Below are 16,214 nucleotides of genomic sequence, written 5' to 3' on the forward strand. Positions count from 1 at the left end.
GGCCTTGCAGCCTTAGCCTCGTTCATCGGCACAGACCTATCACTTAAGGCAGCCACATCCATAATCATTTATAAAGTTAATTCTTAAATTACATAAAACTTAAACCATTGTCCACACAAATTAGCATTAGAGACTGAAATAGTTTCAGTGCCAGTCTTCAAATTACTTTATTTCAACTCTAAAGTTGTGCATTTTAATGTTGGAATAGGGACTGGCTCCCTTTTACAGCCAGGTGGCTTTGCTTTTTAGCTCTTCAGCATGTACGAGCTTATAGCTGCAGTACAAAAACTGAAAACTTACATGTAGATTATAACTATAACAAACACTTTTGCAATTAATTATGAAAAACCAACCCCCTTGTTGAGCTTTATGCAAAATTTAAAATGAGGTGCCTCAATTCATCCCAAACCAGTCTACAGCTAGCCTTAATAACATTTAGAGAAGAATCCAATCTAGTCTGATTACAGTTTTTCTGAAGGCTGAAACTGGCAACAGAAAAAAACAATGTACAGTTGACAATAACTATTGTGAAACAACTCTTGAATATATATAGACTATATATGTGTAAATGTCTTATCTAGCACGTGTCACAGGCCTAAACATGGCAACGTAAACTACTGTGTGGAAAGTTTCATTAACAAATGTATTTTTCCTGCAGATTATAGGTCTATAGGTCTACCCATAGTAAATTCAGATCTTCTAAAATTAATGGTACACATAAATAAACTCTTTTGGGTTTAATAATAGTAGTAGAGTAGTCCAGCTTGTACCTTTCTCCTATAATAACTGTAATAATAAAAACACCTGGGGGAAAAATCTTTCACTTTGAGTACTAATTTTATCAGTTTCTCTGTTTTATGCCGCAGCAGATTCCACCACATTCGACGAAGGCAGATGTCAGAGTAATCATTAAATGTGGCGTGTACTCAAAACACAGCCTAATTTGGAGAGGATCTTTACTGTTATGCAATTCTCAGTGATCTAGTGTCATAATCAGACACCCCGAAAAAGCAGCGTGACGCTGGTATATCTAGCTCCCAACAGAACATATCTAATCAAGTTTGCGCTGTCTGTTTGTCTCTGCATTGTTTTGCCAAAACAATAGAGCAGCGGGGCGTCATGGTGATTAAGAAGTGGTGGATGCTGTGCTCAGGCCCTCATGTTGGCAAGCATCTGTCCCACTTTTGTGCTCGCGCGTGTGTCTGAACGACACGGCGAACACCCCCCCTCCCCAGCAAGCTCAAGGAGAGGTCTGTTGTCGTTACCACCTGGGGAGAATTTCCATCAGAGTCTCGCTAACTTTGAGGAAATGAGCTGGAATGTAGATTATGTGCAGCATTTTCTGTAAACACCATGCAGGAAAATCTCAATATATGCAGACTAGTCAGGGGGTTGTACCATATGCTAAATATGTCACCAACAAATAAACTTTTATTGTGTGACATTTGGTGACTAATTAGCCCCAATTTTCTTTCTGCTATCATCACGTGAAACTGCACCAGCATCGTCACGCCCAAATGATCCACCTGAGGCCGCTTGGCCTGCAAAATTAGACGCTTACTTTAAATGAAATGAAATCATAAAAAGAGATGGAAAAAAATCAGGCTGATTTGACAAGCAAAAGAGTGATGGTGGCTTGTTAATTCATAATCACCCTGAATTAATGATTGAGTGAGACTGAGAGGCGCGGGGCATATGGAAAAGAGAGGGCTGCAGATGCTCCCTGGCGCCTGGGGGAGCTTCGAGGAATGGGAGCAACTCAGTGCCGCGTCACACACAAACGCGCCTGTGTGCATGCCCATAAGCACAAACACACATGGACTAGCTCAACATGCAAACATCTCTGATATTGTTGCAGTTTTAGTCTGCATTCAGAGCACATCAGACATCTTTTTTTTAGTTTAAATCTTAGTGATTTGGATGCTGATAGCCTGAGGGAACTTGAATGATGAAAGAGAGATATTTACTCATCCCTGGACAGTAAATTGCAGAGGGAATGTTTGACACAGGGTTGCTTTCCTTTTCCGTTCATCAATTAAACTAATTAAAAGAGAAGAAAGTTCATCCTTGAATATCATTTCCGCAGATTTACCTCAAGTGCCTTCTCTACTTGAGCTCCCCAGCCGTTCATCGCATATCTGTAAACTGGATCGCGGCGCGGTAAACAGACGCCACGAGTATAGGCCACAATTGAAATGAAAACCGCCTCCTTCGTGAATCCCCCTCTACCCACACGCCTCGAGCGAAAAGCAGAAGGTTTCTTTTTCTTTGACCAAAAGGATTATCTGGACAAGCCACAAAAAAAATCTCGGTGGATTCATTTCTTGGTCTGAGAATATTGCACATCCTATCTTCTGACGTACAATATAGCCAAGGGATGCTGGAATAAGTGTCCAGACTGTGGCACTGTGAGCAGCATCTAACTGTCTGCTATCAATATGTACAGCTGGCGTTAAAAAAGGCAGAAGAAAACCCTTCATCCCTCGACAATAAAGCAGGGGATGGATGCCGTGCTGGTATTTTGTAAAAATGAAAGATTGCAACCCAGAAGAAGCTGCCAGCTTTTTTTTATGTTCATAAAATCAGCTATGCATAGGGATATAGGAATGACTGCTAGCTAGTTTTACTTCTTTTATTTCCAACTTGTTCTCCAGCATCAAAGAGTGGCCATATCATTAGAGCTCATCTAAAAAAGAAAGAAAGAAAAGATGAATGGGATTCATAGCTTCCCACTTGAATGGAGGAGCTTATTTTAAAAGTATATTAAAGTTACCAATACATATCTTACAGAAATGCTAGCTTAAAATCTCAATTTTACAGAGCATGTAAAGGAATAGTAGAAAGCTACTAAAGAACTGTGATGTTATTTTCAGTTGTTTTAATGCAGGTTTCATTTATTTAAGAATAACAGACATTTGTTTAAGAACTTAAATGAAAAAAAATACATAGATTTCTGCCAAACATCTAGTTTTAAACAGAGTTGGGTATAAAACGTTACAGTACTAAATTTAGTCATCAAACGATCACACTTTTTGCCTTCCTGTACACTTGCGCTGCAGTCTGCTGATTTCAGTTTATGTGCAAGAGGAGGAAAATGTTGTACTGGTCTACAGCTTTTTATGAACATCAACATACTTTGAAAAAAATGCAGAAAAGGACAAAAGCACAATGGTAGGGCACAAACTGCTTCCAAGACTGAAACTACCGCATTCAGGGGTAGGCAACTCCAGGCCTCGAGTGCCAGTGTCCTGCAGGTTTTAGATATGTCCTTGATCCAACACAGCTTATTCAAATGGATACATTACCTCCTTAACATATCTTGAAGTTCTCCAGAGGCCTGGTAATGAACTAATCATATGATTCAGGTGTGTTGACCCAGGGTGATATCTAAAACTTGCAGGATACCGGCACTAGAGGCCTGGAGTAGCACACCCCTGACTGCATTATACGGCTGAGACACTGCTTGCACTTTGCAAGCATCTGCATAGACAGCATGTTAACAGAAAGCAACCCAAGAACCCAAAATGATGATAAAGCTGAGTGTATGCTGATCCCAGTCCAGCAGCCAGAGCCTGAACTTCAACAGGTAACGAAGGCAGTGATGAGCAGTCAGGCTTACATCTGTTCATGTTTCGACAGTAGAATCACTGTGGCAATCTCTTTGAAACCTCTTTGTACTGGTTTTCATCCTTGCTTTGTGTTGTCACCTTGTGCACATATGTAAATACTCACTAGGATGGTGATATGTGTTGGTGTGTTGGTGTGTTTTTCTTTAAGAAATAACCTAAAGCACTAAACTAAAAATACAGAGGGGCTAAAAAGGAAACAAATTTCTATAAAAAAAACAAAACAAAAAACCCCCAAAAGACCCACCATGATCATTAGTTATTTATATATGCATATATACACATATACTGTAGTGGGACTGTAGCCCCAGGTTTATGTTGTTAACTTGTAATTATGTAGTAATAATTATAATAATAATGTGTTTCAGATCATTTTACGGAGTAACAAGAAAGCAATGTAACGAGTAGTGTAGCAAATTATATTCTTTGGCAAGTAATTAAGTAACATACTGTATTACTTTTTAAAGACTCGAACACTGGTGTTGAGAATATGAAAATACACCAAAACACAGCATAACTCAAAGATGTCAACAAGTTTTATGTTTATTAATTTTTTTTTTTTATATGTGGGTCCTTATTTGTCACTTACATCATACACAGTCCTTTAAAGGGTTATAAACAGTCCTCTTATACAATGAATGGCTTTTTCCTCTGCTAATGAGGCGGAGGAAAAAGCCATTCAATTTTGTTTTGGGGACATACTGTATCTGGCATGAATTCACAATATCTCCAAACTGCAAGTACAAAAAAATCAGGCATTACTATGGTAGCCCGGAGAGGTCAAATACACTGCAACTTAACAAACACAAGCAAACAGGAAAATGCTCCAAAAGCACACAAAGCTAACCACCAGCAAAGCAAGCAAAAGAAAGTTGAATGAAACAATAAAAATAGAAACAATATCAGATCAGCTCACAAAATAACTCCTTTTCACACCTTGACTCGTGTAATTAGGCAGAGGAACAATAGGGGGACCACAACCCTCTTAGTGACACTCCCAATAGGGCTTAAAAATCTGGGACTCCACCAATTGCTCTTAGAAATGAAGAAGCTTTTTGGATGAGAGGTGAAACATCAAAAAACCTAAAGAAGTCCTGATGCTTTTCTTTCCAAGCTCCTTAGACAGCAAAATAACTCCAAACAAAACCGTAAAAATCACAAAAAAAGTGTTTAATGGAAGACAATAACGTGACAGACTAGCTAGCTGTGACAAACTAACAGTAAAAGGCTACTTTTAGCTTTTATAACATGAAACATGCGATTAAAACACTCCTTACCTTACATCATTTTTTCCATCATAACACAGATGGATCCTACGCTTCTTCTGAGTGTGTCTCAGTGAAATCCTTAGCACGGAAACAAGTAACCATGCTAAATCCTTAGCACGGTTACTTGTTTCCGTACATTATCTTCTCTCCAAAAAAATGTCAGTTGCGTTTTGTGAAATTTTGTTTTATTTTTTCTTCTGTTGGTTTTATTTAACATCTATTGCGTTTTCTGTGCTTTTGCAGCATTTTTCTATTTGTTGGTGTTTTCTTAAGTCACAGCTTGTTTGACCTATCAGGGCCACCATACGCTAAGACAGGATAGGTCCCATAAAAATCCGACCGGAGAAACTAAAACTGAGAAACTAAAACTGGACTAATGAACAGAATGTTACCTGACAAGAAAATAAAAGACCGGACTAAAAACACAGTGAAAACTAAATGCCTAACAGGACATAGGTGGAAACGGACAGGAAAAAGACAAAGACAGGAAGTAAAGAAACAACAAAAACAGTACAATGAAAACAATTACCAAAATAAAACACAAAAAGCATAGCTAGATATACAGAGGGAGAAACAAACGAGGAAACACAGGAGACACGAAGGAAACAATCCTACCAAATGAAACTTTTGACAAAAATTGCTAAATTTACAAAAACCCTGACACACTCCTTCTTTTCACCACGTTCAGAAACCCATATTCTGACTTTTTTCCACTTGCACAGGAGCAGAGAGACGGTGGAGAGTTTGTTAATTCTACATCTCTGACTCGGACTTGCTGCTGTGCAGATATTAGGATCACGCTTTAAATAACTTTGACTTTTTTCTGGGCTAGGTCATGCTGATTAAAATAGGATGGCCTTCATCTTAATAGAATAAAGTCTCAGATGTTGCCTTAGACTATTAGCTACTGCCTGTGCTGCTCTAGTCTTGTAGGAAATGTCCCCCACCCTCAAACCTTTCCGTTTGATGATGACTTCTCTTACCATATTGCAATGTATATATTTGCAAAAATCTCTGCTCACCAGTGTGGACAGGGCTTCTTTTTATTTTTAGCTGGTTACTTTTTTACTTTCTAGTTGCACTCTTAAGTTATAATGAAATCAGTCAGTTACAATATTCTTTTACATGGTCTTTTCTGTGATGTAAATGCAATAAAGTATAAATCACATTATGCACAGCTAAGTCTTGGTTCAGTCTTCGTGTTGATTTAATATTAACAGCAATGGGAAGTCATATGTAGAGCATAAGAAACAGAAAAAAGTCTGGGCCTTTGTCATTTTGCCTCAGATGTCATAAAACAATTGTTTCAGGTTAAGGTATATTACATTTTGCACTAAAACTCGCCTTTAAAAAAAAATTCTATTGCTCCATTTCATATGAAGCAACCCATATAAAAACCTGATAAATACTGTCTAAAAAGGCCAAGAATAAAGCATAAATATTGACTTGTAATTTTAGAGTAGGTAGCAGCTCGCGCTATTTCTTTTATTATTTCTTCTTTGTTTTTGCTTTGGGGAGGCAATAACACTCCAGGTCCAATACAGTAATAATAGGTGGTTCTATAATTCATATTATATTACAAACAAACACCCACATCACTGGATAAGCACCATTTTTCATGAGCCAACTCCATCTCCAGCTTGGTCTTAGGCAGAAAAGCCACTTAACCCAAAACAGGCTGTGGGAATAACAGATAGGGCTCTGTCAATCTGGGAGGTATTTGTATTTGGATTCATTCACGGATCCCTTTGTATTACTGGAGGGATTTTATTACGTTTGCTTAAAGACCAGTTTTACTGCACTACCTATCTCTTGATACACACCGCAAGATGGAGCGTGGGGCACTCTGTCAGTCGAACTTGCATTAGACCAAAGTGTTTTATAAGATTAAAAGGACGGTCTGGAGTTTTAGCAGAAGTGTCTTCAGACATCAGAAGCTTGAGATTCCCTAATGCAGCATGTACACAGGCTGAGGTAAAGCTACTGGATCTTGAAAGCACAAGAGTAATTGCTATAGTTACGCCAGATAATGGAAATATGTACAAATTTGTAACACTGTGTCAGAGATAGATGCAGAGAAAACCTGCCATTCCCAACAGCAGAATTGAGATTTTTACAATAGTGGGTGGATTCTTGAGGGTTTGCCCACTCGGACTTTGTAAAACAAATTACATGGCACTACATATAAGTGGAATGTATACTTTCTGGTGCCAGGGATGATGACATGAGGATATATTCTGTTCTTCCACCATTATACTCAAAGTCAGTTTTCAGGTTTAAATACACTTTTACAATGTTGAACACATGTCAGACCATTCAATTCTCACATATGTCTTTTGCAATGATGTTGTTCCACTACTAGTGCCCAATTCTGAAGTGCTTTCCCCTGGAAGTCTTTTGAGAACCAGCCTACATTCAGGCAAATTTGAGAACTCAAAGTTACATCCATATGTAGACAGATATAGATATGCATATGTAGAGTTACTAGAGTTAGCAAAGGTTGGGGCCATTTGCTCTCAAAGCTGCAGCTATAAATTATCCATAACTTTTGGAAGGCAGCTCCATCCATAAACACTAACATAAGTGGTCTAATTCTTAGGATCAGTAAGTTGGTATAATTGCATATTGGAAGTCGTTCTTGGCACCAGCATCATTATTTTCCTATTTTTTTTTTTAATGAAAAATGAATTAAACCAGCTGTACACTGGGCACCAGCAAACATGAGGTTTCCTGTGTGCCAAGTTTTGCCAGTTCTTAAGGTAACAACGCCACTGTAAATTTCAAGATTTGAACTTATTCACACAGTTGTTAGAGGTTCAGTCATTTTGATATAAAAGCTCATGAGGCTATTTTCTGGGCAATGTCTGTCTTCAGTAATATATATGTTTATCCAGTAGCAGCTGCAGTTTTACTGGCTTTTCAATGAGTCAATGACTGATTTTTTATTTATTTTATTGATTAAATATACACTTTCCAAACCGGCTCTACGACCGCAGTTGCTGTCATTGGTCTCGAGTTCTCAACAGCTGAGCGAGTGCGCTCATCCCAGCTCATTATTACAGGAGTATGCTTTCCGTCCTCTGCTGAAGGGGTAAATATCAAACTGCTCGTTGGCGTTCCTTCGGAGAGGTAAACCCACAAGAGGTATGAGACCAAAGCTGCACCTCAGTGGTCATTTGGCTTGTTTTTTCACTGCCATTCCTGTTTGCTTCTGAACACAGATGGAGATTCATCTGTTGCCTGTTCCCTCTTGACTCGTTTTCCTTTTCTGTTCCCATCTTCTCCCCAGCCCCCAGTCCCCCCCCCTCTCTCTCAAGAGCCCGCCTGCCAGCAGAAGCCCTGTACCTCACCGTGCGCTTATCAGACAGTTTATCCTTTTCCTGTGGGCGCCGTCCTCCATCTGTGGCTGTGACAGCCAATCGCCACACCGAGGGTCCATTCCAAACCGTGATTTAGACACTCAGCCTTGCCAGCACTGCTCTATCAACCCACCCCCCACCCCCCCGCTCTCTCATGTGAATTTTTCACACGCAAGGCACTCTGTCTTTACAATCCTCCATTGCCTGACTTGCACAAAGTTTACCAAATGCGCGAAAACAGACAATTAGCAGCCCTTCCTGTGTTTCCATACCTGTACACAGATAGGTGGTTACAGCATGTACGTCTACAACATCTTTTCACAGAGAGGAAACACGGATATACCGTATTAAATTCAAAGTGGAGGAATGATAGAAAGGGCCTAATGAATAGGCCCTGTGTTTACATCCCTCCAAGCTTAGGCTCTCACTCCCTTAATAGCCTAGCAACAGTTGTACCGCTCAGCACTTGCAAACATCCTCAAGAGGTATCTTCGTTAATATTTTACTCAGTAGAGATAGTAAATAACAAGCAAGGCACTTCCAGAGAGCGCGAGCAAACAGGACATGTCGAGAGAGGGAGAGAGAGCAAGCGAGGAAGAGACAGAGAGAGGGAGAGAGAGGATGGCTGTCTCCAGGGTGTCAGCCACAATTGCTTTCTCATTTTTAACTTGTCAGGAAGGCTTTATCTGTTTTATCGCCAGTGGAACTCCAAATGCACCAAAAGGCTAAGGCAGCTTGACAGAGCAAATATGGCTATTACAAATTTCAATGGGATGGAGGAAGGGGGCGGGGGCACCAAACAACAGTTCTTTCAAAGAAATACAGTAAAATTCAAAACAGACACTAAACAAAGGACAGGTTGCTGTCTGCAATGTTTCATAATGTTTCATAGTGTCTCTCAGAAAAGTGTGTAAAATAAAAAGTATCATCGAACGTTCCCAAGATGCTGCAAAGCAAATTTAAAAGTGAGAGCTCCCTGTGACGAGCAAACAGAACTATATAAATAAAGTAAAACTCGAGCCAAGGTTGAAGTGCACCACCAATCCCCGCACAGCAGGTGAGTGAGAGAGAAACATTTGTGCAAAGTCGGCCGGGTCTAGTCAAGCGGCTGCTACTCCTGGTTCATTTGCAGTTGCCAGCGAAGTGTTAAATGGCCATCTGTGACGGGGTGAGAGCCCCTGTAATGACTTCCTGTCTGGGAAGGAAGACTGGCGTGTAGGGGGGGCTGAAAAACACAGTCCGTTTGAAAACATGAAAGGTGTGGTTGGAAGTGGCAAAACAGTGAATGTTCATGCTTTTTTAGGTGGTAAAAGTCCCGTCACTGTGGCTGTTTGAAGTAAAAATGGACAGATTTGTCAGAGTGAGCTGCTGAAAGTTTGAAAAGGGGAGGATGCTGATAAAAGGAATGAGTTATCGCCGGGACAATACAGCCAAAATGTTTCACATTATACTCCTAATGGACAAACAATGTTAAAGTAATTCTGTAGCTAAATGCTGGCTGCTGCTAATGTAAAATATGCAAGCATAGCAATGCTGAAACCCCCCACAATTATAGCACATTTTAATTATGATTAGTCTGTGTTTGCCAAGTACATCTTGATCAAAATATTATACACATTTCTCATCCAAGTATATAATATGTAATAAAAATTGTACACCGCCTACAATTAAATGAGAGTGCCACCGCTCATGTTGAAGCTATATAGAGAATTTATTTTCCAGATTTCTTCGTTTTTTGTATATTTGTCACACTTAAATGTTTCTGATCACCAACCAAACTTTAACATTACACAAAGATAACCCATAAGAATACAAAATGCAGTTTTCAAATGATGATTTCATTTATTAAGAGGCAAAAACACCATGTAAACCTACTTGGCCCTTTGTGAAAAAGCAACTGCCCCCCTTGTTAAATCATGAATTAACTGTGATCAAGCACATTTTGATAAAGTGCAGTAAGATTAAAAAAAAAATCTCGAAAAGCATCACGCGATGATCTAAAGAAAGTCACTGACATTTATCAGTCTGGAAAGACTCACAAAGCCATTTTTAAGAATTTAAGACTCCAGTGAACCACAGTGAGAGCACTCTAGGAGAACACAAAGGCTCGTCGCACTTGGGTAAAAAAACATCTTGATGATCCCCAAGACGTTTGGGAATATATGCTGTGGAATGACGAGACAAAAGTTGAACTTTTTGGAAGGTTTGAGTCCTGTTACATCTGATGTAAAACTAACAACATTTTATAAAAAGATCATCATAGCAACAGGCAAACATGGTGGTGGTAGTGTGATGCTCTCGGGCTGTGTTGCTGCTGTGATTGATGGAACCATGAATTCTGCTCTCTACTGCAAAATCCTGAAGGAGAATGTACGACCATCAGTTCATGTTGTGAAGCTCAAGAGCGCTTTTAATTATGATGAAACAGATCCAAAACACAGCAGCTAGTCCACCTCTGATTAGAACGAACATAAAGGTGGATAGAGAAGGAGGAGCCAAGATGGTAAGTGTAGAAGGTTTATTTAATGCTGGTGATGAAATTTGGGTTCAGACTGAGGTATAACGTCAGGGAGAGCCAAGGCCAACATAACAAACAAAACATCCCTGATGTAGAAACAAAAGAAACTTACCTAACTCCAAAGAAACAAAATATACAACCTATAACCATAACCTACCTAACAACACATAAACAGGAGAAAACAGGGTGTCAAAGCAAAAGGCAGCTCTCCCCTACAAGCAGTCTGAACATGAAAACAACAATGCGCATACAAGTTACAAAGGCATGCAAGCCTGCACAGGTATGGCAATCAAAATGGCCAGAAGGCACAGAAGCACAGCTCCACAGGCCTTAAGTAGTGCTCTGCTGATTACCAATTAGCCGGACTCTGCGCAGCATCCAATCAGGACAGAGGAGGTGGAGCCTAGACAAAACAAAGGGTTAGTAGGGAGCAGTGTTGGGTAAGTTACTTTAAATTAGTAACTTAGTTACATTACTAATTACTTCCATCAAAAGTAACTCAGTTACTTCAAGTTACTTGTTACTTTCAAAGTAACTAGTTACTAGGGAAAGTAACTTTGGTTTTACTCAGACTTCTCTTGTTAATGTGTTGCTAACTGGATACCCAGCAAGAGTGCCAGTCTTCTAGCTTGCTTATTTGCCACAAGTGCACTGTGCCACCTACCAAAGGAAAAAATAATGTGCATATTTCCACGAGAGAAATCCCACGCCTGGACCGTCGTTGACCACCGCCATGATTCTAGCCTACGTTACAGCGTCATGTGCGCTTTTTACATCCAACACAAAAACTGCAGTCGTGGTGCTTTTGATTGTACTCAGAACTCGGAAATTCTGCCTTCTGAATAGGAAGATGTAGGTAACACCAGACTGCAGATGAGCTGCATACAGGGCTGGACTGGGACAAAAAATCAGCCCGGGCATTTTGACTAGAGACCGGCCCACCATTATAGCAAAAATCATAAAGCCTTTGAATGAAAACAAACACTGTTGTGACAGTGATGTACACTGTCTTGATGGTATATATGTATCAATCTATCAATCGTTTGTTGTAAGACTCAGATAATTATTTATTAAAAGCTAGACATTTTAAATGAGAATAAGAAAGTATTTCTTTGTGCCCCCCTTTCCCTGTTAATGCCCTACCTGCCCCCCTGGCAAAACTTTGCTAGACCCGCCCCTGCACAGTTACCAGCTGTCAGCTACATAAAAAAGGATCCTGGTGTTATTTATCTCTCAGACACAGTTCATAACTTCCCTTCAACTCATTCATGTCAACTAAAAGGTAAACCTGTTTCTCCATCACCTGTTCAGCTCTGATGATTCAGTAAGGACATCTCCTGGTTTCATCTTCATGTTTCCCACTCACCACATATCCAAACCGACATCATGACCAGCAGCTTTACAGCTGTGGCTCCAGCAAACATCAGCTGATACTAGAAAGTAATATTAAATAAATTCTAACAACAGCTGATCAAACGTGCTGCTGTTGTTTAACGTGACATCCGGTGGTTTCCTCTTTCTGGCGCAAAGCGGACGATAAATAAACAAGAGGGAAAAGCCGATCAGCTGATCATTGATCAGTTTCATGATTAAAGTAGCAACAGGAGAGAGAGGGGAGAGAATGAGAAAAGAAGAGGCAGCTCTGCAGCAAAGACACAGAATAACTCCAGCTTTGTGTCTTTTTCATTGTAGCTGAAGTCCAGGACAAACTGTTCCTTTTCACCTAAATACGAAATGCGTAATAATTTCTCTGAATACGAGACGATTCTGTTTTTAGGGGACGGTTGGCAACTCTAATAATTAACCGTATGAACAAAATAAAGTTCAACATCAGTAACATAGCTCCCACCCAGCTGTATAGAAACCCCGTCATGCTAGCTAGCACGCAGCACGAAAAAGTCAGCACAACGAAAATAAACTCCAACTAAACTTGGTTTATATCTGACCCAGATAGACTGCAGGTCATAACTTCTTACCTGAAGTTCAGTTCACCTGACACTCGGACGGGTGTCAGGTGAACTGACTTCGGGTCTCTCCTCCTGCCTCCCCTTTCTCTCATCCACTTGCTAATGTTACAGGTACCGGGTGGCAGCACCTGTAGACAGCTATATATGTGTCCTGTAAACAGGAAAGAAATGATCAGACAGGGAGACGTGGCTTGCCGTTTCCTGAATACTCCGCCATTACTTATTCAAATTCACAATTATGCACTCCTTTTATTACTTTTACAGTATTACAACTGTGTATTTACTTATTCTTAACATAGCTCACACATTCTCCATATGTGTTACTAACTGTTACCAACTAGACTACAGGGAATTAACACATTCCAATGTTATAAACATGACCAATTTTCTTGTAAGACTTGGTTCAAAATGAATTCCAACAAGACAAATCTATAAATCTCAAATAGCTTGAAAGAATGGTGTAATCAGCACCATCTTGACATGTGCACTGAATTCACGGAAACACTTTATGGCAGAAAACAAGATACTGAAACAATACAGAATAACGGTGGAGCCGACCACTAACATCACAGAGCATAGGAGGTGTGCGACCCAAACTAACATGCTAACCATAGCATGCTGCTAAAGCCGTAAACAAATACTTACAAAAGTGTAATTTACTGTACTACACAATGTTGTACGCTTTCACTTTCCAACCGTAATGGTTAATCTATGCTATATAATGGATGTGATTGCTATTATATTCTATTTCGGGCACGATAGGAACCTGTAAACAGGAAAGAAATGATCAGACAGCGAGACGTGGCTTGCCGTTTCCTGAATACTCCGCCATTATGAGAAAACAGCGCGGAGCATGCGCTTCAGGCTGCTAACAACAGGCCAAACCATGGTCTCACACTGCCACCTACTGGTACAAAAATGGAGCGCCCGCTACAAATATCCCAGGGTAGTTACCAAGTTTCCTGTTACAATTACTGTAGTTATTTAGGGAATTCCCAAATGGGAATATCACTTACATTGAAAGTGAAATTATTTAAATTAATTCACATAAATGTGATCACACATTAGTGGGTATCACACTAATGTTACTGAATCTGTGGAAGCTCCGCCATAGCCACCACACGAAGTAACGAATAACGAGCCTATCTAAATCCCAGTAACGAGTAACGCGTTCCTGATTTTGGCAAAATAACTAGTTACCGTGCTCGTTACCACAATAATAACGTAGTTACTGTAACGCGTTACTTAATAACGCGTTAGTCCCAACACTGGTAGGGAGAAGAGACATCCTCCTGGGGGATGTAACAATAACAAAGAAATCAAGAAAGGAACTTTCCTGAACACATTTTCATGAAACTGTATATGATAATACAGCTAACAAAACTAGCAACAAACAAAGATATAACACTTGTCCAGGATATAACCCTGTCCTTCATCCCTTTTTATTGTGTACTGATTTCATTTGTTCATTTTTGGCCTTTTTTCTTTACATATCTATGAAAAATTTCCAGTTGATTACTAACATAAAAGCTATTTTTGTACAATGATATGAGGTAGGATTTTAATGAAGGATACCAGGATAGCACATATATCCAAGTGAAGTTTGGTAAACGAGTAAATAAATAACTACCTACAGATTAATCTTTGTTCATAATTTTTCCTGATATAATAAAGTGATCAACATGATGCATTCATATATAACCACTCTGCTAGCACCCAAATGAAAATATTTAATTAGTCCATTTTAAGCTTAATGCCCTCAGTGAGCAACTGACATGCAATTGCATTCACACATGAGGCCGCACAGTTGTCATGAACAAACACAGCAGATGCTCAGCTGTATTGCTGTTTGTATGTCCATCCCATCCAACCTTTAAATGCGGAAGGTCTCCCCTTGGAGGGCATTTGCGGCTGCATAATTGCCCATAATCATCTTTTCACCCAGCTTGCTGTGTAATTTTATAGCTTGACAGCTCTCTACTTTTGTGTTCCACTTTCAGCACCATCAACACTTCTGTGTTCAGGTTCTGTGGCAGTAATTTAGCTTTCACTCCAGATCTTGCACGCCTATCAGCGTGACTCATGATCTAAATTTAAATAGTATCGTCGCTACGACTGAGAAAAGACGGACAGCAGATGTAAACTCCATCTCCGATTGTGCTCTTTATTTACAAATCGGTTCAGCCATCTTCAGCCTTTGTGCTGCTGATGTACAGTAGCTCTAGGCTACCAGTGCACAATTTGCTTAGATATGTTGAACGAACTCTAATAGGAGCAGATTAATGTAAACACTGATTGTTTTTATGCCTGAAAATTAAATTACCGCTGCCAGTTTTCCACACAACAACATGAAATTGTCAAAATAAGGTAAATGCACTCGTAATATGCATCTGGCAGTGCAGCTGAGGGAGTGGGAGGAATCTTCTGCTTGCCTGACACTGCCTGCGTGGAGCTTATTCCCTTGGAAAGAGGCAAAGTGAGGACAGGCGATGGCCGCGAGCGCTTTCCACTCAGCCATGAAAACAGCATCGCCGTCCCCGCTGCTTGGCTGTCCCGTAGTCTGCCACCAATTCAGACTGAGCTAATGACACATGACCCCAGGATGGGACCCCTCGGGGTTGATCAGCAGCTCGTCTCTGTCATTTTAAGACCCCACCACCCACCATTATACTTTCCATCGCAGTTGCCTCTCCCTCACTCTGTCACACACACAGCATTACCTCGGTGAACCCAGGTGCTCACCTGTCTAGCTGCCGCTATTAGAGCACTGCTCTGGATAACGTGTTGTCAGAGTTTTTAGGATTTTTGATGGGTTTTCTGATTTCGCTCTTTAATCATGCCTACAGTTTCTCTGAAAAGTAGGCGGAGTTCAAACTTTTGTCATTTATCGCACACCAAAAATTTGATTTGACTTCATTTAAAAGTGCAATTAGATGGTAACCGCTGCAGCTGAATTTTAACAACCTCCGTGTTATGCGTGTTCAAAATGGGGACCCAGATGCAGGACACAAAGTAGGAGTTGGGTTCAGCTTTAATATAACGCTGATTAAACTTTGAAACACAAGGCGAGTTTAGGCATGAGGAACACGAGGAGAATGGATGAGTAAACCGACAGACTAGAAATACACAAGCAACAGAGCTGAAATCAAGAGACTGGGTCCTGTAATCCCAAACAGTGGAAACATATAGTCTGCATATAAGGCATAACATACATTTATGCTCATTTTTCACTCGTATTTACAAAATAACCATCTTGTTATATTTAATGTGGTTTACAACTAATGGCTGAGACCATCACCTACAAAGGTCATAAGTGACAAACACTTGAACTTCAACACAACAAACTGGCTTCACTATTCAGACCTGGAGGCTATCCATCCATCTTTTATATGCAATCAACAGACAAAGATAAGGAAAAACAAAGTGAAACAGGAAATTATTATTAGGGAGACAAACATGGAAAGTCAGGAGCCACT

The sequence above is a fragment of the Perissodus microlepis genome, chromosome 23 (assembly GCF_051167445.1).
Source record: "Perissodus microlepis isolate ML-2025 ecotype Zambia chromosome 23, ASM5116744v1, whole genome shotgun sequence".
Classification (NCBI taxonomy): domain Eukaryota; kingdom Metazoa; phylum Chordata; class Actinopteri; order Cichliformes; family Cichlidae; genus Perissodus; species Perissodus microlepis.